General features: G+C 37.0%; 1 protein-coding gene and 1 pseudogene across 2 annotated transcripts in view; both read left to right on the forward strand.

Annotated features, from left to right (window-relative positions):
* Positions 1-26825, forward strand: part of TENM1 (teneurin transmembrane protein 1) — a 649974-nt gene that overhangs the window by 195459 nt on the left and 427690 nt on the right. The window lies entirely within an intron of this gene.
* Positions 4498-16064, forward strand: LOC110200952 (eukaryotic translation initiation factor 3 subunit H pseudogene; annotated as a pseudogene).

Genomic DNA, 26825 nt, shown 5'->3' on the forward strand with positions numbered 1-26825 from the left:
ATTCCCCACAATTAAATGAGCAAAGTGCATTGTTGAACATGCACAGGGTTTGGTGTCAAAATATGTCAAAGAACTCAATAGGAAAGCACCTGAGTTGGGGTTGGGGTAAAGAGAGAGGATAATTCCAGGTAAGGAATAATCAGAAGCAAAACAAACTTCCTGATCCTAAATGTGGGGGATTTAAAGTGGGGGAAACAGAGCTGGAGTTTAAGGGGTATCTTAAATTGCCTCCTTTGGGGAATGGCTGACCAAAATATGCATAATTATAACAGACAGTATTTCACAAAATCCTGAGTAGTATGAACTGAGCAGAATCAGTTTATACAAGGAGACAGCAACATTGTAAAGAAAAAATAGCTTTAAAACACTAAAGAAATCTGATGAATATAATGAGCAACCATGTCTCCAGGACACTGATAATGAAACATGTTACTCATCCCTTGACAGAGAAGTGACAGATACAAGGTACAGAAAGGGATATATTTTTGGATATGACTACCATTAGCATTCATTTTACTTAATTGTGTATTTGTTACGAGGGGTTTTCTTCCTTTTTTGTATTGCTTACTTGGAGGAGGGGAAGGGAGACCAGGGTTTTTTTAGAAATAGCCATGTCAAGAAAAAGAGGGCCATTAAAACATGTTGTAAATTCACAGAGAACAGAAGCAAATATGGACAAGTCTGACAGTTTTGAATGCAAGATATATTATTACTTTTTTAAAAGCAAGTGCTATGAAATGGAGATTGACAATTTCATATAAAATTCTTTTTTGTATGCCGTGTGTATGGAAATGGTCTTTTTCTAGTTTAAGTTCAAAATCAAAAGAAACTTTTAAGAAGAATAAAAAAAACTAAGGAGACAATAGTTCTAGTGTACTCTGCTATGATCAAGCCATATCTGTATTATTGTTTTGAGTCCTGGGTGACACATTTTTTGGGAAGGTTATTGATAATTACCCAATGGAGGATGACCAGAATGGTCAAGGGCTATCATGCCATATGAAAATTAGATGAATTAATCTGAAAAAGAAAAGACTTGAGAGGACTGGGAAGGGGTGACATGATAGGTATATTCTGGTATACTGAATGGATGTTTTAATCTTCATGAAAAGGCCCATCTACAATAGGTGCCTCTATTTTCTCTCCTCTTGCTCTCTTCTTAACCACTTACAATCTGGTTTCCAAACTTATTCCACCAAAACTGGTCTCTCCAAAGTTACAGGAGATCTCATAGTGGCCAAATCCAATGACGTTTTCTCAGTCTTCATTCTCCTCTCTGTAGCCTGTGACACTGCTGATTACCCTCTCTTCCTTGATGATCTCTTCAAGTTTTCAGGACACCACTCTCTCCTGGTTCTCCTCCTAACTGCTTCTTCTTGGACTCTTTTGCTGGATTCTTATCCAGATCGTGCCCTTCAACCATAGATATGATATCCCACAGGGTTCTGTACTGGACCCACTTCTTTTTTCCCTCTATACTATTTCATTTGATAATCTCATCAGTTCTCGTGGATTTAATTATCATCTCTATGCTAATGATTCTTAAAATTACTTATTCTGCCCCAACCTCTCTGCTGACCTCCAGTGTTGAATATCCAACTGTCTTTCAGACGTCTCAAACTGAATGTCCAGTAGATATCTTACACTAAACATGTACAAAACTGACCTCATTCTCTTTCCCTCAACTTCCCTGTTACTGCAGAGGGCAACACAGTCTTCCCAGTCCCTCATACTCCCAACCTTCCTTTCTGCCTGTCATCCCCCATAGCCAAGTGGTTGCCAAGACCTGCTGATTTTACCCATGCCGCATTTCTCATATACATCCATTTCTTTTCTCTGACACTGCCACCACTCTAATGCAGGTTCTCATCACCTCATGCCTGGACTATAGCAGCAGTTTGCTGCTGCCTACTTAAAGTTTCTCCCCTCTGCAATCCATTCTCCATTCAGCCACCAAAGTGACTTTCTTAAAGCATAGGACCAAATATGTCATACACACACACACACACACACACACACACACACACACACACACGTACACATACACGTACATACACATAGACTCCCTATCACCTCCAAGATCAAATACAAAATCTTCTGGTATTCAAAGCCCTTTACATACATACGTACATACACACACACACACACACACACATACGCACATACATACACATAGACTCCCTATCACCTCCAAGATCAAATACAAAATCCTCTGTTTGGCATTCAAAGCCCTTTATAACCTAGCCTTCCCACCTTTCTAGTCTTCTTGCATACAATTGCTGCTATGTACTCTTTAATCCAGTGACACTGGCCTTTTTGTGGTTACGTGAACAAGACGCTCCACCTCTCAGCTCCAAGCATTTGATCTGGATGTCTCCCATGCCTGGAATGCTTTCCCTCATCATCTGTGCCTACTGGCTTCCTTCAAGTCCCAACTAAAATCCTATCTTCTTCAGTAAGCCTTTTTCAACTCCTCTTAAGTCTAGTAACTTCCTTCTGTTGACTATTTCCCATTTATCTCCTACATGGATTGTCTGTACATATTTGTTTTCTCATTGTGTCCCCCATTACATTGTAATCACCTGAGGTAGTGTCTTTTGCCTCTTAACACAGTGTCTGGCACATAGTAGGCACTTAAAAATTTTTATTGGATGACTTTGTATATTTTTGTTTATACTTATGTATCACATATATTATTTCTACCAGTAGAATGTAAGCTCTTTGAGGATAGAGAATGGTTTTATTTTTGTCTTCATAGCCTCAGTGTCGAGCCCAGAATGTAGCATATAAGAGAAGCTCAAATAAAAGCTTGATTGATTCCAGTACAGTGGCAAACACCTTTCTCAAGCATACTTTTCTCATTTTTAGCTTTATTGGATTTTTGTGATCAGAGTCATTGAACGAGTTTGCCTCTTTAAGGGGATTTTAATGTATACATCACTTATACCCTGTTGGGACAATGTTTTCAAGGAGGCCTCAGATTTTAAAAAAAAAAAAAATTATTAAATAGTGAACCTATTGGGATCTCTTTTGTTTGTGTCAAGGTTAATCTGGTTTGTTAAACTAGTCATTGGCTAGGAATCTCCCTTTTAGAGTGTCAATAGTGAAGTGAAAGTTGATAGAAGGTCTTAAAACTTAATGATTCTTATCATCATCTGACCTCTGTCCTGTCACTTTGCCACTATCACTGCAGAAGAAGTCACAGCTTGGGACTAGGGTTCATTATGTAGTTGTTCTTGTCGAATTGGTTTCTGGGCCAAATAATTTATTCTCCAAGGGAGCAACCTACTGCTGATGAGCCTCTCTATATTTAGATTGGTCCTGATAAAATAATCTATCTCTGGGACTGTACTACTACCATTCTAGAACTAAAACTTTGCCTCAGACAAAACTTGTATTCTTTCGAAGATACAAAGTAGCAAGTAATGAATGGCATATAAAGGCAAGTCTTAATGTAATATGTATTCTGTTTATCAAGAAGCCTTTAACATATCCTTGCTGTGGAATTATCCACTATTCCATGGTGAAGTATCCTAACCTTGTAGGGTATTCAAGAGAGATAGAGCATATAATGAATACATATGGTCATTTCCATCCTTAGCACTTCCCAACCATTCCATTTATCCTGTAGTGGAATTCTTCTATCTGTTACCTCTCCCAATTAGTGAGAGTTTCTTGAGAGCAGAGACTGTCTTGGTCTTTTCTATTTTTATCTTCAGCACTGAACAACACTTGGAACACAGCAAAGGCTTAATAAATTATTTTTCATTAATTTGTCAGTCACTCTGCCTTTGAGGAGTATACATTTGAAATGGAGAGATAGCCAGACAATTGTAATCATTTGAAACTTCTGTCTTCCATTACAGCAGAACTAGGAATTCTTTCTGAGGAAGTTATGTGAAGACCCTTGCCACTGTCTTATCCTGAGCTGTCTAAAGGATGCTCTTGAGCTAGAATGTCACATATGATAGAGCTTATTCCATGATTTGAGGCCTAGATCATGGTTAATATCTCTGGTTGTCTTTTCCTAATCCTGTTGTTTATCCTTGCAGTAGCCTCTTAAAGGTAGAGATGGAATTTCAACCACCTAGGAGCCCTCTAGTTTTCACAGATTTCTAAGCATTTTGTTCCATGTCTGTTGTCAAGAAATTTTACAAGGAAGGGAAGTTCTGTTGGAGATCACAGTACCATAGCAATTCACCAGTAATGCTTCCCCTTGCTTCTGTAACATACACCAATGAAGCACATAATATACAGCGGATTAGCAATAAATACACCACCACTGTCATGCAGATGCTGTGGGACAAATGGCCATCCTGGGTTTTCCAGGTGATGCAAGATTGTTATTTCCCCAAGACTTTTTGTCTTCCTTCAGATATTTGGCCATGTGGAGCCATTCATAGGATTTGAATGGAAGCATGCGTATTCATTTATTTATTTTCTTTTCCTGTTTGTTTTTCCCTAGCAGTATAAGTTAAACAGGACACTTCCACGGCAATGATAACAGTTCCTCAGGAACCATCCAAATGTCAAAGGAAGTATGTGGAACAATGCAATGACTTGGTAATAGCTTTGGCAGGAGCCCTGCTGTATAACTGACATAATAACGGCTCTGCTGGACCCATCACACATGTATAAGACATTGCAGTTGACTTTGGAATGGCTCCTTTGGAGATGTTACACCATCAAAGGAAGTATGTAAGTCATTGGAATTGTTGTAGGTTGTAGGCAATGCTTCTGCAGTTGTTTTCATTTGTAGGGATATTATAGCAATCTGGATGGCATTAGGAAGCTAGGAACTGGACAAGTCTGGAGTTCTTTTTCTTTTCCCTCATACAAGATATTTAAATCTATTTCTGCCTTCTCTGTATTGTTGTCATGCCCACAAACCTAATAATCAGGGGCTTGAAAATAAGGCTTTTTTGCAACCCTCATATTGAAATAAAAAAATGTCTGCCATGTAAGAAAATGTATGCCAATCCAATGTACATGTGTGCATGTGAATGAGTATTATCTAAGTATGTAGTTCAGGGAATGGGAAAAATTAGTGAGGAGAAACTTCATGTGAGAAAATGAAATAAATGCAGGACAAGTGAAAGTTAAAAACAAATGATTTTGTAAGTCTGTGAGGCTGCCAAATCCGTTGGGGTGTTACTACCTACACAGGTGAATTCTTTGCATATTCAGTAGCATCACAACATCTAGGAAACATTGAAGCATCCCCCAGAGACCCTTCACCTGTAGACGCGAAAGAGCTTCAACATTGTGAGTGAATGTGGCTTGACTTAAAGAATTCACGGAGCAGCTAGGTGGTGCAGTGGACAGAGCTCTGGCCTTAGAGTCAGGAGGACCTAAATTCAAATCCGACCTCAGACACTTGACACTTGCTAGGTGTATGACCCCGGGTAAGCCATTTAACCCCAATTGCCTCACAAAAAAAAAAAAGAATTCACTTAGTTCAGGGGTGGGGAACTTATGGCCTCAAGATCGTTTGGTGCAGCCTTTTGACTGAGTCCAGGTTTTGCAGAACAAATCCTTTGATTAAGGGGTTTTGTTCTGTGAAGTTTGGATTCAGTCAAAGGGCCACACTTGAGGACCTAGAGGGTCACATGTGGCCTCGAGGCTGCAGGATCCCCACCCCTGAGTCCCAGATGCACAGCTAGAGCACAACCCTTGGTGTATGAACACTGTGCTGATGATGGCTCTCTACCACGTGCACACATTTTCTAGCAAAGGAAGGAAGGAGAAGGGAAAGGAAGCATTTTTAAGCATCTGCTATGTACTAGGCTCTTTACAAATATTACCTCATAATCTATAAAATAACAATCACTAGAAAGCAGGTGACATTATTATTCCCATTTTACAATTGAATAAACTGAGGAAGACAGTGGTTAAGTGACTTGCCCAGGATCACAGCTACTAAATCTCTGAGGATGGATTTGAATTAAGATTTTCCTGATTCCAGGCCCATAGCTTTATCCACTTTACCACATCCCATTGTGGATGGGTTTAAGGTAAATTCTCCACACTTTTACCTTGTCCGATCTCTATGATTTCTACAAAAGGGCAATGTGGGATCATACTGGGAAATACCATCTCACTATGAACTTTTCACTTGTTTAATGCTACCTTCTTCGAGTTTACTTTGAAGAGGGACAACTCTTGGGAAATATCATATCCTGTGGGGAAATTGGGGTAAAACTTCACTCACATTGCTTATTTGGGAATCATGCAGATGAGATATTTAACTGATTTCATAGGCATTCCCTCTTTTTCATTGCCTTGATTTGTTTCGTTTTGAGGTGATGTCACTAATGCATTATAATCAAAACCTCACTGCTAATGTAATTGATGATCATTTATGACATTTACAGCATTAATTTCTAAGAAACAGCTCCCTGTAATGTTGTAGTTATCATGGAGTAACCTTCTCCACATCTAACACTGATTAATTGTGTGACCCTGGGTCGATAACTTCAGCTCTGTAAATATCCAGTTCCTCATCTCTACAATAGCATAATAATGCCTGCCTCTCATGGTTGTTGGACTCAAGTGAGATGATGTATGTAAAGTGCTTTATAAACCTTAAAGTGTTATATAAATGTCAGCTATTATAACTGTTATTATTACCTAACCTCATCTTTTTCACATAACCCTTTTACAGCATAAGATGAGGCATGCCTATACTTACATTTGCATTATGTAGATTCAGTATAAGAGAAAATCATGTTACTTTATTATTATAACACCACGGACTTGTGCTTCTGACAATTTAAAGACTGTTTTCTATTGCATCTTTGGACTGCCAAGAACCAGCCTCAGTACCTGGCGTATAGAAGATGCCTAATGAATGCTTGTTGAATAAATTGAAAGAAAGAATTAAAGAAGTTGGGACGTTTTGGAATCTTTTTTTATTAGCATCATGAATATGTACAATATAATTAATAGGTTACACTGGGATTCAGTTTTTGAGGTAAAGAAATTCAACTCTTGTTTTATGGTGATAGTTGCTATTTTCTGCCTTGGCAACAGAAAAGAAGTGGTGAACTGACAGGGGCAGGGAGGAGAGGTATTCTTTTGAACTGAACATGGGTTGCCATACGCAAACAATTTTTACCTTATTGGTCTAATAGCCGACCAGCTAGTGAGTAACATATTTTTTTTAGCTGGATTGGCTCTCAGACTTAAGGCAATCTTCCTCCAGAAACATCCTCAAAGCCTTTCCAGTCTAGTAGTACCTGCTACAGACTGCATTTGGATAGCAGAGCATTTAAGAAACCAGGATTACTTACAGATCATGGTGAGACAATGGCATATTGAACTCCTACATTGAAAATTCGGAAGTATTTTACTCACTTATAAAGGACAATAAAATAGTTTCATTGGTACATAGGCTCCCTTTAACTCCCTACTTGTCACCAATTTTAGCTCATGACTTATTGCTTCATTTGGCATGTATCTTTTTCCTATGTTTCTTCTGAAAAGTAAAAGAACTCTTGAAGATAGTGAAATTTGCCCCTTTGCAGTACTGTTAAGTCACATGCACAGTTTGGTTTAAAAATTAGAGTTGGAAATATGCAGTCCCATAATGACTAGGATACACTTTCTATTGCTAGTTTAGGAGCACCCTATTGGGAGAACAAGTTCTTGTCTGCAGAGAAAAACTTGGTTTGAAAGTGTTACTATCCAGTGGACACATCATTTTATGTCTCAAAGTTGGCTGCCAAAAGCAAGTTATAAAAGCAAAAAGACAGCTGCAAATTGTAAACCTTTGATGTAATGTATACCATGCTATTTTCTTTTGGAAGCAAATAATATGCTCTTGTCACTTAACAATTTCAGCAGTGTACACATAATTGTTTCCATGAACACATGGCTGGATTATGCTAAGTGGCTGATTTGAAATAGTGTTTTCCTTATTCATCCAGAGTCCATATTCTTCTCTTTTTGTTTTCAGTTTTATGACCAATGTCATCTGGAAATTTCTATTTAAGTAATTTTCATTTATTTTGATGTTAGGGGAAGTGCAGAAACAGTTTGGTTGAAATAGTTTATCCCCTATTTTTATTGTTGCTTGGCAAGTTTACACATGCTGAAATGATTCTTCAGGGGCTAGAGAGAAACTGTGCACTTGGAGAAGTCCTGCAGCTCAGAAGTCACTCACAACTTTTCAGTACAAATATTTGCTCCTTCCAAGCAAGGAAGAAGACCTCCCCCGTTACCACGAGCATCAGGATCCTGGGTTGTTAAGTAGCAACATGAATACATAACAAATTTAGGGGAGTCAACAGTGGGGGGGTCCTTTATGTGCAAAACCCATAAAATTATCATACTATGTAATGTCTTTGTGTGTATGTTTATACAAATGGTTCATTTAGTTAACTGTACTGGTGAATTAATTCAGATTCAACTGATTTGTTTTTGACCAAGGATTTGTGTAAGGAAATCCACTTACATTTTTGGGTGACTTGATTAGTAAAGTTAGGTCAAACAAACAAAAAATAATATCAGTCCAGGCATAAATAAAACAACAAATATACATTGTCAAACCAGTGGCTTGTCCCTCTTTTAAAATTGACTAAAAATCCTGTTTTGTTTTATAGATATGGCTTCATTTGATATGACCAGTTAGTTGTATGTGTATATACAGTGTTATTCAGTCAGAAATTACAGTCACTCTGCAGTCAAATCTGCATTACTAGAGGGAATATTCTCATCAGTGAGATGATTAAGTGCCTTGGGAAGTCATACTCAAAAGTACCGATTTGGCACGTCCACACTGACCCATTCTGTGCAATTCTGAGCTGTGTCCTCTCATTAAGTTCACCATAGAACAGGAGATAGAAATGTAAGTGTGGAGGTCAGAATAGAGAAACATCAGCATAGAGATAGTAACTGACACCATAAGAGCTATTGAGAGGTGAAATAGTATAGAGGGAGAAGAGAAGAGGCCCAGGATAGAGCAATAGGAGACGTTCAAAGTTAGTGGCCTCTACCTGCATGAAGATCCAGCAAAGGAGACTGAGAAGAATTGGTCAGATGGGGAGGAGGAGAACCAGCATTAGAGTAGTATCACAGAAATCTAGAAAGGAGATGATCACTGCCAAAAGCTGCAGAGAAGTTAAGGATTGGGGTTGAAAATGGCTGTTGGATTTAGCAATTAAGAAATCCTTGGTAACTTTAGAAAGAAGATTTTTGATTGAATGTGTTTGGAAGCCAGACTGTGGAGAATTAAAAAGAGTGAGAGGAAAGAAATTGGAAGTAGTTATTGTAGGCAGACTTTTCAAGGAGTTAAGCCACAAAAAGGAGAAGACGTATGCAACAATAGCTAATGGAAATGGACAGATCAAGTGAGGGTGTCCAAAATAGAAATCATTATCCTACTCAGCCCCTGTGTTCTTTCCTCTCCTGTTACTGTCAAGGGCATCACTATCCTTCTAGTCACCCAGGTTAAAAGCCTTGGTGTCATCCTAGATTCTTCTCTCTTGCTCACACCATACATCTAAACAATTGCTAAAACTTATAATTTCTGCCTCTGCAGCATCTCTTCTGAACGTTTCCTTCCTTCTCCTGAAATAGATACCATTTGAGTTTGGGGCTTTATTACCTCTTGCTGGACTGTTGCAATAGTCTTAACAATATGTCTCTCTGCCTCAAATGTCTCCCCACTCCAATCTATCTTCCACACAGTTGTCAAAGTGAATTTCTTTAGGCAGTTTCCAGAGGAAGATATCCAACCTATCAGTAGCCATATTTTTTAAAAAACAATGCTAAATAACTAATAATTAGAGAAATGAAAATTAAAGCCACTCTGAAATACTGTCTCATACCCATCAGATTGGCAAAGTTGGGAAGGGAATATGGATATGCTAGGGAGACTATGGGAAAACAGGTGCATTAATGCACTGTAGGTGGAACTGTGATCTGGTCTACCATTTTGGAACTATGCCTTAAAGTTTATTTAGCTGTGCATACCATTTGATCCACCAATGCCATCACTTTTTGTTGTTGTCATTCAGTCATTTTAATTGTGTCCAACTCTCCGTGACCCCATTTGCTGTTTTCCTGGCAGATACTGGAGTGGTTTGCCGTTTCTTTCTCCAGCTCACTTTACAGATGAGGAAACTGAGGCAAACAGGATTCAGTGACTTGCCCAGGGTCACACAGCTAGTAAGGGTCGGAGGCTGGGTTCAAGCTCAGGTCTTTCTGACTCCAGACCTTTATCCACTATGCTACCTAACTGCCATATAAAACAAAGATAAACAAAATGAAAGATAAATGAAACAAAGATAAATGAAAAAGAAAAGGACCCATTTGTACAAAAATATTTATATGAGCTTTTTGTAGTGTCAAAGTCTTGGAAACTGAGGAGGTGTGACCATAATTTGGAGACTTGGTTAAACAGGTTGTGGTATAGAATATGATGGAATACTGTCCTGTAAAAAAAATTATGAAAGAGGTGGTTGGAAACCTAGGAAGACTTGTATGAATGAATACAGGCTGGAGTGAACAGAACCAGGAGAGTAATTTGTACAATGGCAGTATTTTAAAGATGAACAATTTTGAATTGCTTGGACACTCTGATCAACACAACAATTAGCCACAATTCCAAAGGACTCTTTACGAAACATGGTACCACTTCCAGGTAGAGAAGTGATTGACTTTGTGTGTATTGAGGCTTTTTTTTTTTTGACACAGCAAGTGTGGGAAATTTTGTTTGACTATACATTCACAGCGGGAGGGTTGGTTTTCCTTGCTTTCTTAAAAGGGAGGTGGGAGGGTGTAGTGAGGTGGAGAGAATGTGAACTTGCAAATAAAATAAAATTGAACTAAAAATAGTAAAGCGAATTTCACCTCATTGATTAACAAGCATTCTGTTACTTCCAGAATCAAATATAAAATAATCTTTCTGATATTTAGAACTCTTCACAACTAGTCACTTCCTACCTTGCCAGTCTTCTTATACTCTGATCTATATACTCTACCATTCAGCTATACTGGCCTGCCTGCTCTTTCTTGCACACACTCTTTCATTTCCCACATCTGTGCCTTTGCTCTAGAGTTGTTCTCCATGTTTGGAATGGTCTCCCTCCTACCTTTTACTCTGCCAATTCCTCTAGGAGGCCCTTCCTATTTCTCCTAGCTGCTGGGGCATCCCCTCCAAAATTACGTTCTATAGACCCTGTCTTTATTTTGTTTGATCTGTGTTGTCTCTGTTGTCTTCCCCATGAGAATGTAAGCTCCTCGAGGGCAGGGACTGTTTTTGTTTTCCATTGTGTCCCCAGTACTTAACACAGTGCCTGGCACATAGTGTTGACCAAATGCTTGTTGATTGATTCTTGACCTCTTTCTAGCATCTAATAATGCTGACCATCCCCTTCCTTGCGTATGCTCTTTCTTACTTGAATCTGTATGGCACTGCTGTGTCATGGTTCTTTTCCTACCTGTCAGACTCTACTTTCTCAGTCAGTCCACAAGTTCATCATCCCTGTCTTGCTCCTTGTAGCAGATTGTCCCTCAAGTCTCTGTACACATCTCTTTGTACTCTATCCTTAGGTGACTATGTGGGCTCCCATGGGTTCAGTTATCTCTATGTAGGTGATTCCGAAATCCACATGTCCAGCTTTCATCTGTCTTGGATTTCAATTCCAGATCTACATATCATGTAAATATATAAAATTTTACACACCCAGAGCTATATTCTTTGTATTTTGCTCTAAACCCGTCTCTCATCTGAACATCTTTGTTTCTACCAAGAGTGCCATCATTCTTCTGATCATCTAGGTTTCCAGCCTAGGATTCATAATTGATTCTTCACCTCTCACCCCCATCTCCATTTATTTCCAAAATCTTGTCTCTTAAATCTCACCATCACCTTTGACCTGAACTACTGAAAAGGTCTTCTAATTAGCCTCTGCATCCAATTTCTCCTCTCTGTAATCTATTTCCCATGTAACTGCAAAAATGTAATTTCTAGAGCATAGGCCTCACCATGTCACTCCTGTGTTCAGGAAACTTCAGTGGCTTTCCATTTCCTTGAAATCCAAGTGTCTCTATTTAGCTTTTAAAGCCCTACTCTGGTTCCATCCAACATAAGTATCCAAGTTGAGTATTCCCTCTCACATAAGCTAGGACCCAGTCAAATTGGCCTTGCCATTTCCCTGTGTATGACATTACATTTCCTATCTCCATATTTTTGCACTGGTTGCCCCCTGCCTCGTGCCTGGAATATTCTCCTTCCACACCTCTGCTCTTTGGAAGCAGAGATATCTTCACCCCATACCTGTCTTTGAGGCTCTGCTCAAGGGCCAGCTTTGTGAAGAGATCTTTCCTGATTGTCCCAGTTGTTAGTGCCCTACTCCCAGATCATGTTGTATCTTATTAGTAGGATGTCAGTTCCTTGAGGGCAAGAAATTTCTCAATTTGTATATGCCTAGCACCTTCATAATGCTCACCACATAATAAGTACTTAATAAATACTGGGGGGGGGGGGGTTGTTTTGTCTAGACTTGTGATTTTATTGCTATAGGTACTCCCAGTGAGGAAATGCTCTCTTCCAGTATGCTAACATAGGTTGGCACCTATTCCACAGCTTGTGCTTTGAGTGTCTGGGACACTCTGAAGTTAAATAATTCATCTTTTTTTTAAAAAAAGTAATTCATCTTACCTCAAGCAGCCAGTATAATATGTGTTATTATAGTATGTGACAAAGTTTAAACCCTTTTCTTTCTGATCTGGGTACTGTTTTCTGTGACACATGCTACATTGCTCTTCATGTATGTGTATTCAAATTTATTTATATGTATATTGTGCCTACATTGTGTATTTATTTGATCTTTCAGCAATATAGGATACTCAGAGTAAAATCTTCCTCTGAATGGTGACCAGCAATTTTTCTGTAACTTTATAATCTAAGACAATTGCCTGGGGAACTGAAAGGTGAAGTGACTTGCCCAGAGTCAGAGGCAGAATGAGAACCCAGTTCTTCCTGACTCAAAGGCCAGCCTCTTATCCATGATGGCATCATACATGTGATAGACAGATATGCATGCATATGTAAATATAATGTACATACATATTCTACATGGACACACATTATACATGTGTACGTCTGTGTGTGTGTATAACATATGCTAACATATGCCTATATATGTGTGTGTGCATGTTTCTCCTATGTGGACCTCTAGGATTATAATTTCCTTTTAAAGAGTATCAATCTGTACTTGAAGAAACAGAATGAATACTTTGGCTCTTGTTTACTACTATCTTGTACCCTGAGCCTATAAGACTTAAAATAAAGGAATATCTTGTTTTTCAACAAGTTCAGTTTCAGTTGTTCCAGATTGAATTAGTATAAATAAAATAGAAAGAAGGGCCCTAGCAAATCAATACTGCATTGGTAGTAAACTGGAAAATACTGACAAATTATCCTTTTAGGGCTTAGCAAGGTTTAATCTAAACATCGTTTTCTCCTGACAGTATGTGAGAGAAGAGGGTAATTTATTACACAATCTTGATATGGATGAGAAAAGACTGCTCTTTGTTCTTCACTACTCTGACTTGTTCTCTTTCAACCAGTTCAATCTCTGGTTTGCACCAGAAAATAATTCTCAAATACTGTGATTTTATTTCTTGAAGCTTTAATACCACAGCATTTCTTCCTTATTGTGGTACATTTGGATGCTCAGAAATTTGGGAAGTGTAAATGTTAAAATGTTGTGTTGAGATATAGGTTTGCCTCACTCTATAGAAAAGATGCATTCCTAAAGAGCTGTATGTAAGTTGAATTTATATGTAAGAGGGGACTGGCCAATGAAAGCCCAGTCTTGATGATTGTACAGTGCTCTCTGCCTGGTTCAATCTTCCATGTTGAAGGTGGATAGGAGATAGCCATGAAATATCTGCACATGCTTTAATTCAAAATCAGTTTTTCAAGAAAATTTTGGTGAATCTTTTTTTATAGTAAGAGAAATCATTCTTAGAATTCTTTTGTTTCTATAATTTTGGATTTGTGGATATTGAAATCATAATTCAAAGAGATCATATTATAAAACTAGTTCTTCCTTAGCAAAAGAAAGTTATAATTCCTTCTGAAGCTTTTTAATTTTTTTAGTCAGATGTCTCTCATTCTGTGTGGTTGACAATGAACAAAAAGCTGTGGAAAAGAAATTAGCCATAGCAACTTGGTCATCTTTATAACTTTTGGGGGTTTATATAATATTTTTCAAAATAGATAAAAGGAAAAAGTTTTCCACTTTAGTGATATGGATTTAGCTAAAATAGATCATCCTTGTTTTATTCAGCATATTTTGCTTAAAAAGTATAATATTTGATACATCATTTTAAGTAACATGCTTACATTTATCCAAATTATAATGGGAAAATATTATCCAATACTATCTAATGGGGTTCCATATTTGGTGGATCCTCCACTACTCCCCACTGCTACCACTCTTGGTTAACTTATGGTAGGACATAGATGAAGCGAGTCATATACGATGGACAGCAGTCTCCATCATTGGAAAGAATGCCCCCATGGATGAGATCACAAATCCAGTGGACTAGTATCACATAATAAAGTAGTGTATGCCTAAATACCCAGCTGACATTTGGAATCAGATGCATTGATGAAGTATAAAATAATGATCATTTATTTTCTCTCTAGTGTGCTTAGCACTGATAATGACTCCTATTTCTGCAGTGCTTAAGTCCTGCCAAACATTTTCCTCAGAAACAACCCTGTCAAGTAGGTATGTGAAGCATTGTTAACCCTATTTTACAGATGAGGAAATGCAGCTCAGAACACTTAAATGATTTCTCAAGGTCACAAAGCTAGTGTCAGGGCAGGGATTTACAAATCCAGTTCCCTTGCTCTTACATGACACTGTTTCCTATGTTTACTTAAGTGGAATATTTACAGACATTTTGACATAAGGACGTCAGAAACCAAAAGACTGTAGATCAGTCAAGGTAAGGTGAAATTGATTATAAGAAATCATTCACAATGGGAGCAGAAAAGAGGAGTTTTAAAGAACTTTAAATTCAGTGAAGCTTGAATATGATGGTTCAAGTGAAAACAACTGAAAAGAAAGTGTTCTACTGTAGCTAAAAAAAAAAAAAAAAAACAAGAAAACAGCAAAAGCCAGTCTTTAAAAGGTCATGCTATAGAAATTCAATGGGAGCTACTCTGGAAGGTGCTGACCTGCAAGGGTCAGAGAAAGTGTTTCCTCACTTATTTATGATCCCGTAAAAACTGATCAAGGGTCTGTATCATTGAAGGTATACAGACTGACTGCTAAGCTGATGGAAGTTTGAAAAGAGAAATATTTTTCTCCTGAAGCATTGAAAAAGGCAAACATCACCTTTGAGCACATATTTGAAAAGTGCCAATTGTAATTAAAAATTCACATCTGATCAACATACTAATGTGAGAACTAGAAAATAAATCAGCTGTGGTAGATAAACATGAATTGCTCAGTCTAGCCAGCAGTAATCATCTGGGGAGGAGCTTGCAATTGTTTTTTGGTTTTTGTTTTTTTGCAAGGCAATTGGGGTTAAGTGACTTGCCCAGGGTCACACAGCTAGTGAGTGTTATGTGTCTTGAGGCTGGATTTGAACTCAGATCCTCCTGACTCCAGGGCCATGCTCTATCTACTACGCCACCTAGCTGCCCCCAGAGCTTGCAATTATTGATGGACAGAGTGGATGAAATGGGCCAGGGTATTGTTAAATATAACACCTACATGAGAAACACCAGTAAGCCACAGCAACAGAAACATCAATATCAGCAGCACTATCAGCAGGAGAATCTACAGCGCTAGAGTAAAGGAGAACCTCCTCTCCCTGAGGAGGACATGTCCAGAGTCTTCAAACTTCCTCAGCCACCTGCTAGGATGGATTCACTCCTTATTGCAGGCCAAATGAACACTTCCTGCCAAAAGATCAAAGAGTGCACTGCACAGAACTTGGGCAAACTCTTCATGGCTCAGACTTCCAAGAATACAACTAGAAAGAGGGAACCCATGACTTATGGTTTGATAAGTTGTTTCCAGATAAGGTTCTGATACATACTCTGAGATCACCTGTGGACAGCTCTTCGAAGAAATATAATTTTCTTAATGAAAATGACAGTATTCATTTGATATCATTGACTCACTTTGGCAGTAAAATTGTTCTTATAAAAAATTTTGTTTTTAATATTTAAAAAAAATCTTTGCTGGATGTCCTCTATCACAAAGCCATACCTTTGGCAAGCGTACCTGTAACTATTATATCCCATGCCTGGTATTATTTAATCCAAGAGTTTTTGAATGAGTTATTTCTACTTTTGCATCTTTTGGGAATCATGAATGCTATTGAAGCATGAGTGAGAGAAACTTTATTGTAAAAAAAAGATTGTAAAGAAGCATTTTAATCTACCAAATTGAATGTGTTATGTATGTGTAATTAACAAGCAGTAAGCACAATGAGATCTTATATTCTGCATATCTTTCAATGAATTGTGACATGCTAATTATGTGGTCAGTTGTCAAATATCCCTTGTGAAAGCCTGCTTGTTCCCTACAAATATCCTCATGGAGGATGTCCTTAATGTGTGTATAGTTGATAGTAATGAAGATTTTTGTATGAATGGGAAAGTAAGTATGTTAGTCAATAGTTTTTGATGTTCTTTGGGTTTCTTTTTTGCTGTATTTAGATATATCCAAGATTTTTTCCATAGCTTTCATATTTTCCTCTCCTTTAGATATTTCAATTAGGTATTTCAGTCTTTCAATGTCCTCACAATAGTATCACCTTTAGGATTGATATCCTTTGTATATACTTGGTTGGTGTGGCTGCTTCTACCATATTTCTTCTCCTTAGTGCTGTTTATAACTCCTTAATAAATACTTTGTACGTGATTTTAGGATACAAATGTAGTGGCTCCCCTATTCTTGATGGAGAAAGTAGTTTGTTAAAATGACTTTTGCAATTTTTTTCCATTTTTCTTCTGTTTGTAAGCCTCCTTACATTTTCATCCTTGAGTATCTATGGGATACCTTATTTAGTTGGATTTCTTGCCAAGCTTTCTTTAAACTGGTTTTACCCTCCACTAATTTCTCTCTGCTTAATGTGATAGTACTCATAATCATCTATCTGTCTTCTTTTTAAAACTTGCAGATAAGTTGATATTCTAACCAAGTATTGCCTATGGAAACAAGGGCAAGTTATTTGGCAAGTCATACATTTTCTGACTAAAGTGTTTGGTCCCCTTTTGTCTCCTTGTTATGACAACTAATTTATATTGGTTAAATTTCTGACTGAAATTTCTCTAGTCTGTTTTGATATAGTTCTCTTGTCCTCTTCTCATCTTTTATTTTCAGTTATTTTAATTTCAGGTTTGATTGCTTAAATGTATTGTATCTTTTTCTCACTTTTATTATTTCTTTTTTAAAGCTCTGATGAATCAATAATATGACTATACACAGACAACTGACTCAGGGTCAGCACACTCCCACATCAATAACAAGTCTTTTCTTGTCTGTTAAAATAAAATGATTTGATTATTTATGGTGTAATTTGATGTTTACCATGTCTAGCACCTACTAATTTTTTTCTTAAAAGAAAGCATTTGTGATTTAGAGGCATCCATATACTGTGTAGTCTGCAGGTTCTTAGCTACTCATTTTTTTCCCATGTATTTCCATGTTTACTTTTTCTTTGAAGTTGTCATATATCAGAGTATATGTTGATTTGATTTGGTCTTAAGTTCTTCATAGAATTTCACTACCACTTTGTCTTCAGCAACTGATGTTGGTGAACAAACTGCAGTTATTTTCATGGTCAATGTGTTTCAGTCTGCACTCAGAGTTAATCACTTCTCTCTCTGGAGATGGATAGCATTGGGTTTTTTTTATCATAATTCCTTTGGAATTGTTGTGGATCATTGTGTTTATCAAAGTAGCTGTCTTTCACTATTGATTATCAATCGTTATTGTTGAGTCATTTTTCAGTTGTGTCCAATTCTTTGTGACCCCATTTGAGGTTTTCTTGGCAAAGATACTAGAGTAGTTTGCCATTTCGTTCTCTAGCTCATTTTATATATGAGAAACTGAGGCAAACTGGGTTCAATGACTTGGCCAGGGACACATAGCTAGTGTCTGAGGCCAGATTTGAACTCATGAAGATAAATCTTCCTGATTCTAGGCCCAGTAGTCTGTCTACTGTTCTACCTAGCTGCCCCTGCTCATGGGTAGGCCCAGACAATATAATAAAAATGACAGTGCTGCCTAAGTTAATTTACTTATTCAGTACCATACCAAACAGAGTACCAAAAACTATTTTATAGAACTAGAAAAAAATAACAGAATTCATCTGGAAGAACAAAAAGTCAAGAATATCAAGGGAATCAATGAAAAAAATGTGAAGGAAGGTTACCTAGCAGTACCTGATCTCAAACTGTATTGCAGAGTGGTAATCATCAGAACAATCTGGTACTGGTAAAAGGAGAACGGTGGAGCAGTGGAATAGATTAGATACACAATGCATAGTACTAAATGACCATAGTAATTTAGTGTTTGATAAACCCAGATATCTAAGCTTTTGGGACAGGAACTCACTATTTGACAAACATTGTTGGGAAAACTGGAATGCTGTTTAGCGGAAACTAGGTAGAGACCAATAGATCACACTGTATACCAAGATAAAGTCAAAACTGGTCCATGATTTAGGTGTAAAAGATAATATAAGCTAAGGAGGGGAGCATGGAAAATTTTTCCTGTCAGATCTCTAGGTAAGGGAAGAAATCACCAAATAAGAGAGAGCATTACAAGATATAAAATGGATAATTTTGGTTGCATTGATTTAAAAAGTTTGTTGAACAAACAGAACCAATGCAGTCAAAATTAAAAGAGAAGCAGGAGCCCAGGGGGAGGGGAATTCATAGTAAATCTGTCTGATAAAACTCTCATTTTTCCATTATATAGAGAATTGAGTCAATTAGATTGAATTATAATATGAGTCATTTCCCAACTGGTAAAAGATCAAATTATATGAACACTTTTCAGATGAAGAAAAAATACTCTAAATCTCTGTTGATTAGAGAAATGCAAATTAAAACAATTCTGAGGTACCATCTTACACCTATTAGACTGTCTAACATGACAGAAAAGGAAAATGACAAATGTTGGTGGGGATGTGGAAAAGTTGGGATATTAATACACTATTGGTGGTGTTGGGAATATTCTGGAGAGCAATTTGAAACTATGGCCAAAGGGATATAAAACCATGCATATACTTTCATCCAGAAATACCACTACTAGATCTGTATCCCAGAAAAGATCAAAGAAAAAGGACAAAAACCTATGTGTACCAAAATATTTATAGTAGCTCTTTTTGTGGTGGCAAAGAATTGGAAATTGAGGGGATGCCTATCAATTGGGGAATGGCTGGAGAAGTTGTGATATATAATTGTGATGGAATACTACTGTGCTATATGAAATGATGAGCAGGATGGTTTCAGAAAAAACCTGGGAAGACTTACATGAACTGATGCAAAGCAAAGTGAACAGAACCATGAAAACATTATACACAGTAAAAGCAATATCATACGATGATCAACTGTAAATTACTTAGCTGTTCTAAGCAATGCATTGTTCCAAGATAATTCTGAAGGACTTATGATGAAAAATGCTATCAACCTCGACGGGAAGAATTAATAGTGTCTAAATACAGATTGAAGCTTTTTTTTAACTTTATTTTTCTTGGGTTTTTTTTGAGGGGGAGGATGTCTGTTTTCTTTTGCAACGTGGCTGATATGGAGATATGTTTCACATGACTTTACTATATAATCTATATCAAATTTATTACTTTCTCAATGAGGGAGGAGAGGAAGAGAAGAAGAAAGGAGGGAGAGAATTTGGAACTCAAAATTTAAAAAAAAACAAATGTTGAGAATCTTTTACACCTAATTGAAAAATATTTAACGAACTAAATAAAAATCTCAGGTAAAATAAAAAAAAATAATAAACCTTTGAATTAGGTAGTCTTAGTTCTTTTTTTTTGCAGATGAATAAAATGAGACTTGGCTAGTATCATATAGATAGTAACTGAGATAAGACGCAGGTCTTGTTCACTCAAAGTTCAGTACCCTAGTAGCTAATACTAATATATCATGGTGCGTCCAGTAGTTAAAATGCCTTTTGCCCTTTCTAAAACTATTTATCATATTTTTCAGCTGGTGTTTTCTGAATTGATTTTTGAAAAATTTTCCTACTCCCTATAACACTTCAACATTGTTTTGGACCTAGTAAGACTCCTTCCTCATCTATTAGCTACATCAGTTAGTGACCCATACCCCCACACTCTTGTATGGCACAGTTCACCATGTGATGAGGCCTTTGAGAATGATCCAAGTTGCTTAGATGACAGATACTTGGGGAATTCAACTTGATCCTTTCTCTGTCTTTTGTGTTACAGTCCAATTTAAACTTGACCTACTATGTTTATTGAAGCATTTCTTTGTGCTTTATTTCAAGTCCCATTCATTCCCCTATTATTTGTTTTTTCTTTGTTGGGGACTTTTTCCATGACATATTGTGATAAGGCCTTGATTATCAGTAAGCCTTTTCTTTGCTGAAAAAATCCCTTCTGTTTTTTTTTTTTTAGTGACTTTTTTTCCTTGATTAGACTCTTGGAACTTCACATTATGTTGTCTTGTTTTTCTTCTCATAGAGCTTTCTAGATAGATTTTTAAAAATTATCTTTATGTCATTTGTAGTGAAAAGAGCACTGGACCCTGAGGATAACTGGGATCTCATCCTTGCTCTGCTAATTAACTGTGACCCAGGCCAAGTCATATAACCTCCCTGAGCCTCAGTTTCCTCATCTGTTTTCAGTAAACTTTGATTTAGTACCCACTGTGTGCCAAGCACTATACTAAGTGTTGGGATGCAAAGAAATGCAAAAGATAGATCCTAACCATAGGGAGCTCACAGTCTAAAGAGAGAATGAAAGAATTGGAAAGCCAGATGCTGCTAAACTGGAATGACCAATCTTAGCCACAGAGAAGAGACAAGAAAATACACCTCCCTCTTTTCATGAGAGAGTTGAGTGTAAAATGGTTATTATAGCAGTAGAGGTACTTACTATATCTGTTTTATATAAGTATTTTTCTTGTTTCCAAGGGAGAATTCAAAATGCCATGGGGACAAGGGGAAAATATGTGGAAATTATTGTGGTGACAAAATAAAAGACATCAGTAACTCATTTTAAAAAATTTTAAGAGTTGAAAGTCATACTTAGATGATTGCTAAAGTCCTAATTCTTATAGCCTAGTAATATTCTATTATATTTGTGTACTGCAGTTTGATTATCATAACTCAGTGGGCATACATTTTGTTACCAGTTTTTGCTACCTCAAAAAATGCTGTTATGAATATTTTCAAATATGCATGTATATATGTGTATATATGTGTGTGTGTGTGTATATATATATATATATATATATATATGTATATTCACATGAACATATAGGTATATACAACATATAGACTCATCTTTCTGAGTTCAAATCTGGTCTCAGACACACTTACGAGCTCTGCGACCCTCGGCAAATCACTTCACCCTGTTGGCCTCAGTTTCTCACCTGTAAAATGAGCTGGAGAAGGAAATGGCAAACCACCCCAGTATCTTTGCTAAGAAAACCCCAAATGGGGTCACAAAGACTCAGATACAACCGAAACAACTAAACCACAACATTTACTTTGAAGATACATCAAGAAAATAAAACACATTTTTTCCCCCAGTACCTCAGGGGCACACTTTATCCTCTCTCACCTTGGTGTTTTAGAAGAGTAGCCTCAGACTTAGTACCATTTCTACGTATTGTTGGTCCCAGAAAGGTCATATCCAAATGCTGCGCTGCAACTGGGTCCTCAAGGTTGCTCTTGAGAGCATCAATCCTGGGCTGGTTACAGAACTCAAAATGGATTCAACTCTTGGACTCCTCAGATTTCCCAGATACCCGAAAGGCTTGCCCTACTGACTTTTCAAAACTTATAGTGTCATAGTCTCTAATTCCTTCACAAAAAATCAAGAAACAAAAATGAAGGATGGAGGCCCAGAATCGTAAAGCCACACATTGACCTCAGACCCCACTAACCACCTCACATCAGGAGCAGAGATCCTGCAAGAGAGCCAAAGCCAGCTAAAGTCTTTTGAACAATAGAGAAATTTTAAGGGCCTGAAAGATTTCTATGGTTCCCTGTCTAGATAAAGTTGAGGTAGTCTATTAGATATTACTCTAACAGCTTAATGTTTGGATCCAGAGTAGTAGATTCAACTTTCAATGAAAGTAATCGATTGAACATATATTTATTGAGGTCTACTCAAAGACAGCACATAAAAATTGTGTCTGGAACAAAGAAGTGGGGATTTTACATTCATTCAAATAGTTTGTCTTCCAGAATGAAATCACAAGCTACTAGTAACAATCTCTTTTAAACATACAATGGGAGATACTTGTCAATTTGAGTTCTTTTTCTAGCTCTTTTCCAGGGAGTTTTCATTTTGCTTCCTCAGTTCTGTACATGAATAAACTATCGTAAGGTAACCTCCTGCTCCTTCATTTTCTTCCTTTCTCTCTTTATCCCTTCCTTGTCTCTGTTGCGTTTCGCTTTGTTCATCAGAGACAGGTGTTGTGAACAGATGAGAAGCATAGGTGAAGTTGAAGGCAATAAAGAGACTAGACAGGGAATAATCCCAGTTCCTCTTCTCCTTATCTCACATTCCATCCATTAAGCTGGTTTGTCATACATTGCTCTTTGGTTGTGATTGTGAAAACCAAATGTGTATTGTGTGTTTGTGTGCATAACAAGAGGGAATCTAAAAAAGCTCAACCTTGTAAGGAGGTATAAAAAGCTTCAAAGATACCTGCACCCTATAGCATTATTATTAGAGGTCATTTTCATGCAATTAACAATATCAAACTAGCTGTGGTCTTATAATACTTTCAAATTGTGTGAAGTCTCTTACTTTCAGAGATTTATTCATGACCTTCATCATGTTAATGGCAGCCTCATTGTGTATGTAATTTCAACCTGTTTCACAAAATTCCTTTTGGCATTAAGGAATTTAACCTGCAGTCATTCATAAGGCAGGCTCAGGAGGAATATTTTTTTATATGTGTTGCTTCTGAATAGCAGCAAATGTCATTATCAGGGAAGAATAGTAAAGAAATTAATAAATCAAAGTCTAGTTTTTCCTCCTATTTTATTGGACAAATGTGACCATTTACCAAAAAATATTACTTTGTCTCTATTGCATGTGGCACTGCAGGAAAGTAATGTCTGAGGCTACGTAGATCAAGCAAGATATGAACTTTAAAAAGCACCACTGAGATAACCCATACTAAAATAAATTGATATAAACTTCTAACACTTATGAAATACAATAAATACTTTTGCATTTAATAATGGACCGCAATGGCTTCAGTAAAGTTATAACATCTTGAAGAAAAAAAAGAAATTAGTTTAGATAAAGAATTCTTAACCTGGAGTCAATGGATCCCACTAGGGTCTGCTGATACATTTCAGGAGAAGTCTGTGAGTTTGGATAGGAAAAAAAAATTACACTTTTATTTTTACTAATCTCTAGGTGAAATTTACCATTTCCTTCCAATATGAATTTTTAAAGGAGGGGGAGGTTCATGATGCATGTATCTCTTTTTTGGGAAATAGGAATTTCACTAGGATTCCAGTTAATTAACTTCTTCTTGATGTGAATATTAAGTCATGTTTCTTTAGATGTAATAAATTCTTTACATGTCCCATTCTCACACTTTAAAAGGACATTTTTGTCTAATTCACCCGAATTTTTCCCTCTTGACAGATAGCATAATACAATGTACAGGAACATATATTTTCTCTCCTATTGAGTATGTTTGCTCTGATCACTCTGAGTCAATGAATCTCACCTTTCTGGAAGTCATTACTTAGACACAAATTTATTTTTCATTATTTTGCTTATTAACACTTTAAAATTTCTGTGTAGTTTTAGTATGTTCCAGTGCAGTGATTTCTCCCTCCACTATTAGCACTGCACTAGATTGTACTTTGATTTGTTTTTGACAGAGTAGTAGTACTGTGGGCCCTTGGTTGGCATTTTTTTCTTTTTTCTTCTTTTTTGTTTTGTTTTTTAATTTATTTATTTTTCATTTTCAATATTCTTTTCCATAAGATTTTGAGTTTTTAATTTTTTCCCCTCCTCCAAGATGACATGCAGTCTGATATAGGCTCTACATATACTTTCATATTAAACATATTTTCACATTAGTCAAGTTGTAAAGAAGAATTAGAACCTATGGAAGAAACCGTGAGAAAGAAGAAAACAACAAAAAGATAGAGCAAATGGTATGCTTCCATCTGTATTCAGACTCCAAAGTCCTTTCTCTGGATGTGAATAGCGTCTTCTATCATGAGTCTTTTGGAGATGTCTTAAATCCCTGCATTTCTGAGAAGAGCTAGTTCTATCAGTCATCACACAATGTGGCAATGTGCACAGTGTTCTCCTGGTTCTGCTCACTTCACTCAGCATCAGTTCATGTGAGTCTTTCTGGGTTTTTCTGAAGTCTGCCATGCTCATCATTTCTTATAGCACAGTAGTATTCCATTACATTCATGTACCACAACTTGTTCAGCCATTCCCCAATTGATGGGCATCCCCTCAATTTCCAATTCTTAGCCACCACAAAAAGAGCTGCTATAAATATTTTTGCACATGTGGGTCCTTTTACCATTTTTGTGATCTCTTTTGGATACAACCCTAGAAGTGCTATTGCTGGGTCAAAAGATATGCACTATTTTGTAGCCCTTTGGGCGTACTTCCAAATTGCTCTCCAGAATGGTTGGATAAGTTCACAACTCTACCAACAATGCATTGGTGTTCCAATTTTCCCATATCTTCTTCAACAATTATCATTTTCTTGTTTTATCATGTTAGCCAATCTGATAGGTATGATGTGGTGCCTCAGAGTTGTTTTGATTTGCATTTCTCTAATCAATAGTGATTTAGAGCATTTTTCCGTATGACTATAGATAGCTTTAATTTCTTCATCTGAGAACTCTCTGTTCATATCCTTTGACCATTTATCAATTGGGGAATGACTTGTATTCTTATAAATTTGACTCAGTTCTCTATACATTTTAGAAATGAGGCCTTTATCAGAGACACTAGCTATAAAAATTGTTCCCCAGCTTTCTGCTTCCTTTCTAATCTTGGTTGCATTGGCTTTGTGTGAAAACTTTTCAATTTAATGTAATTAAAATAATCTGTTTTGCATTTCATAATGTTCTCTATTTCTTGTTTGGTCATAAATTTTCTCTTCTCCATAAATCTGACAGTTAAGCTATTCCTTGTTCTCCTAGTTTGCTTATAATATCAGCTTTTATATCTAAATTATATAGGATTGATGGAAAAGTATACTTCGTGTATCTTATAAAGAAGCAGTGGAGATGTGGAATAAGGCATATGTTTTCCTATTTAAGAAAAGATTTTACTGATGCTTTTTAAAAAACATCTTTATCACTTCTACCCATCATCTACCCCACCCCCCTTTATCCTCACACTCACAGTAGAACTCTTTTTGGTAATGAGTATAGATTCCAGCCAAACAAATCAACACATTGATCATGTTTGAAAAAATATACTGCTCCATTCATTTGTGGTGGTGTAGCTTTTGAAAACCCAAGACTGACCTGCGATATCATTGGTATATGCACTGATATAGGTCAGAGCCTTCTCTGAAATTTATAGAAAGTTGCCTGGGAGCCCTAAGACGTTAAATGGCATGTCTAGGATCACACGGTGTGTTTCAGAGTGAGAATTTGAGCCCAGGTTTTCTGTTTCTAACACTCTCTATCGCTAGTGGCACAGTGCCTCTTAATCTCAGGAGACTTCATAATGAAGTTGGGAACAGCACAAGCAGTGTTCATGTTCAAGTTCAGTGCCATGCCATGGTTGGCTAGATCACTATGAGCTAGCATAGTAAGGAAGATAGAACTTGTGCTGGTCTTTGGCGGGTGGGGAGTATTCAGGTAGGGGTCAAAGGAGAATATTATATGAGTGCACGTACAAAGCTACTAATTTTGTAAACATTTTTAAAGAGAGATTGGAGATTCCTTTCCCTTTCTGACTATCATAGTCTCTTTCCTCCATACATACCCATAAAGAACAATGAGGCCTAATGTCAGGAAACCAACAAACAAAAAAAACCTTGCTAACATGTAAAGGCTCTCCGTAAGTGAAATTATTTGCCTCAGGTGAAAGGCTGCCTCTCCTTGGACCTTTTAATTATATGATGACATATCAAGTGTATTGTAGAAGGAACTGTCTTGTTTTTGGACATAGATTGGATGAAATAGCCATTCATATCCCTTTCAGTTCTGAGATTCTGTGAAACTTTTTTTTAACAAGAATAATTTTTGAAATTCTAAGAAACTGCTCTTGCCTTGTTCCCTAAACCAAAACTTGATATGGTTTTTAAGGTCCATTTGCCTTTAGCCTCCAATCTCAGAAGTTAGGCCACACATCAAATGCAAAGTCACCCAGGGAAAGCGGAAGGAAAAGAAGGGTCATAAATGGAAGAACATAGGTGGCCCACAGAGACCTAACTCTTGACCCTGCCATATTTTTGTCAGAAAAGTAAGGCAGTAAAAGCATTTGTACCTGGTCTGCCATTTGAACTTAGAGCTGTAGATTTTAAATAGTGTTTCTTTTTACAGAAATTGAAGTTAATTAAACTTGGCCCTCCTGATATCTGAAAGTCATCAATATTAAAAAAAAAAAAT

Source organism: Phascolarctos cinereus, unplaced genomic scaffold (assembly GCF_003287225.1).
Source record: "Phascolarctos cinereus isolate Bilbo 61053 unplaced genomic scaffold, phaCin_HiC Scaffold_8;HRSCAF=390, whole genome shotgun sequence".
NCBI classification, from domain to species: domain Eukaryota; kingdom Metazoa; phylum Chordata; class Mammalia; order Diprotodontia; family Phascolarctidae; genus Phascolarctos; species Phascolarctos cinereus.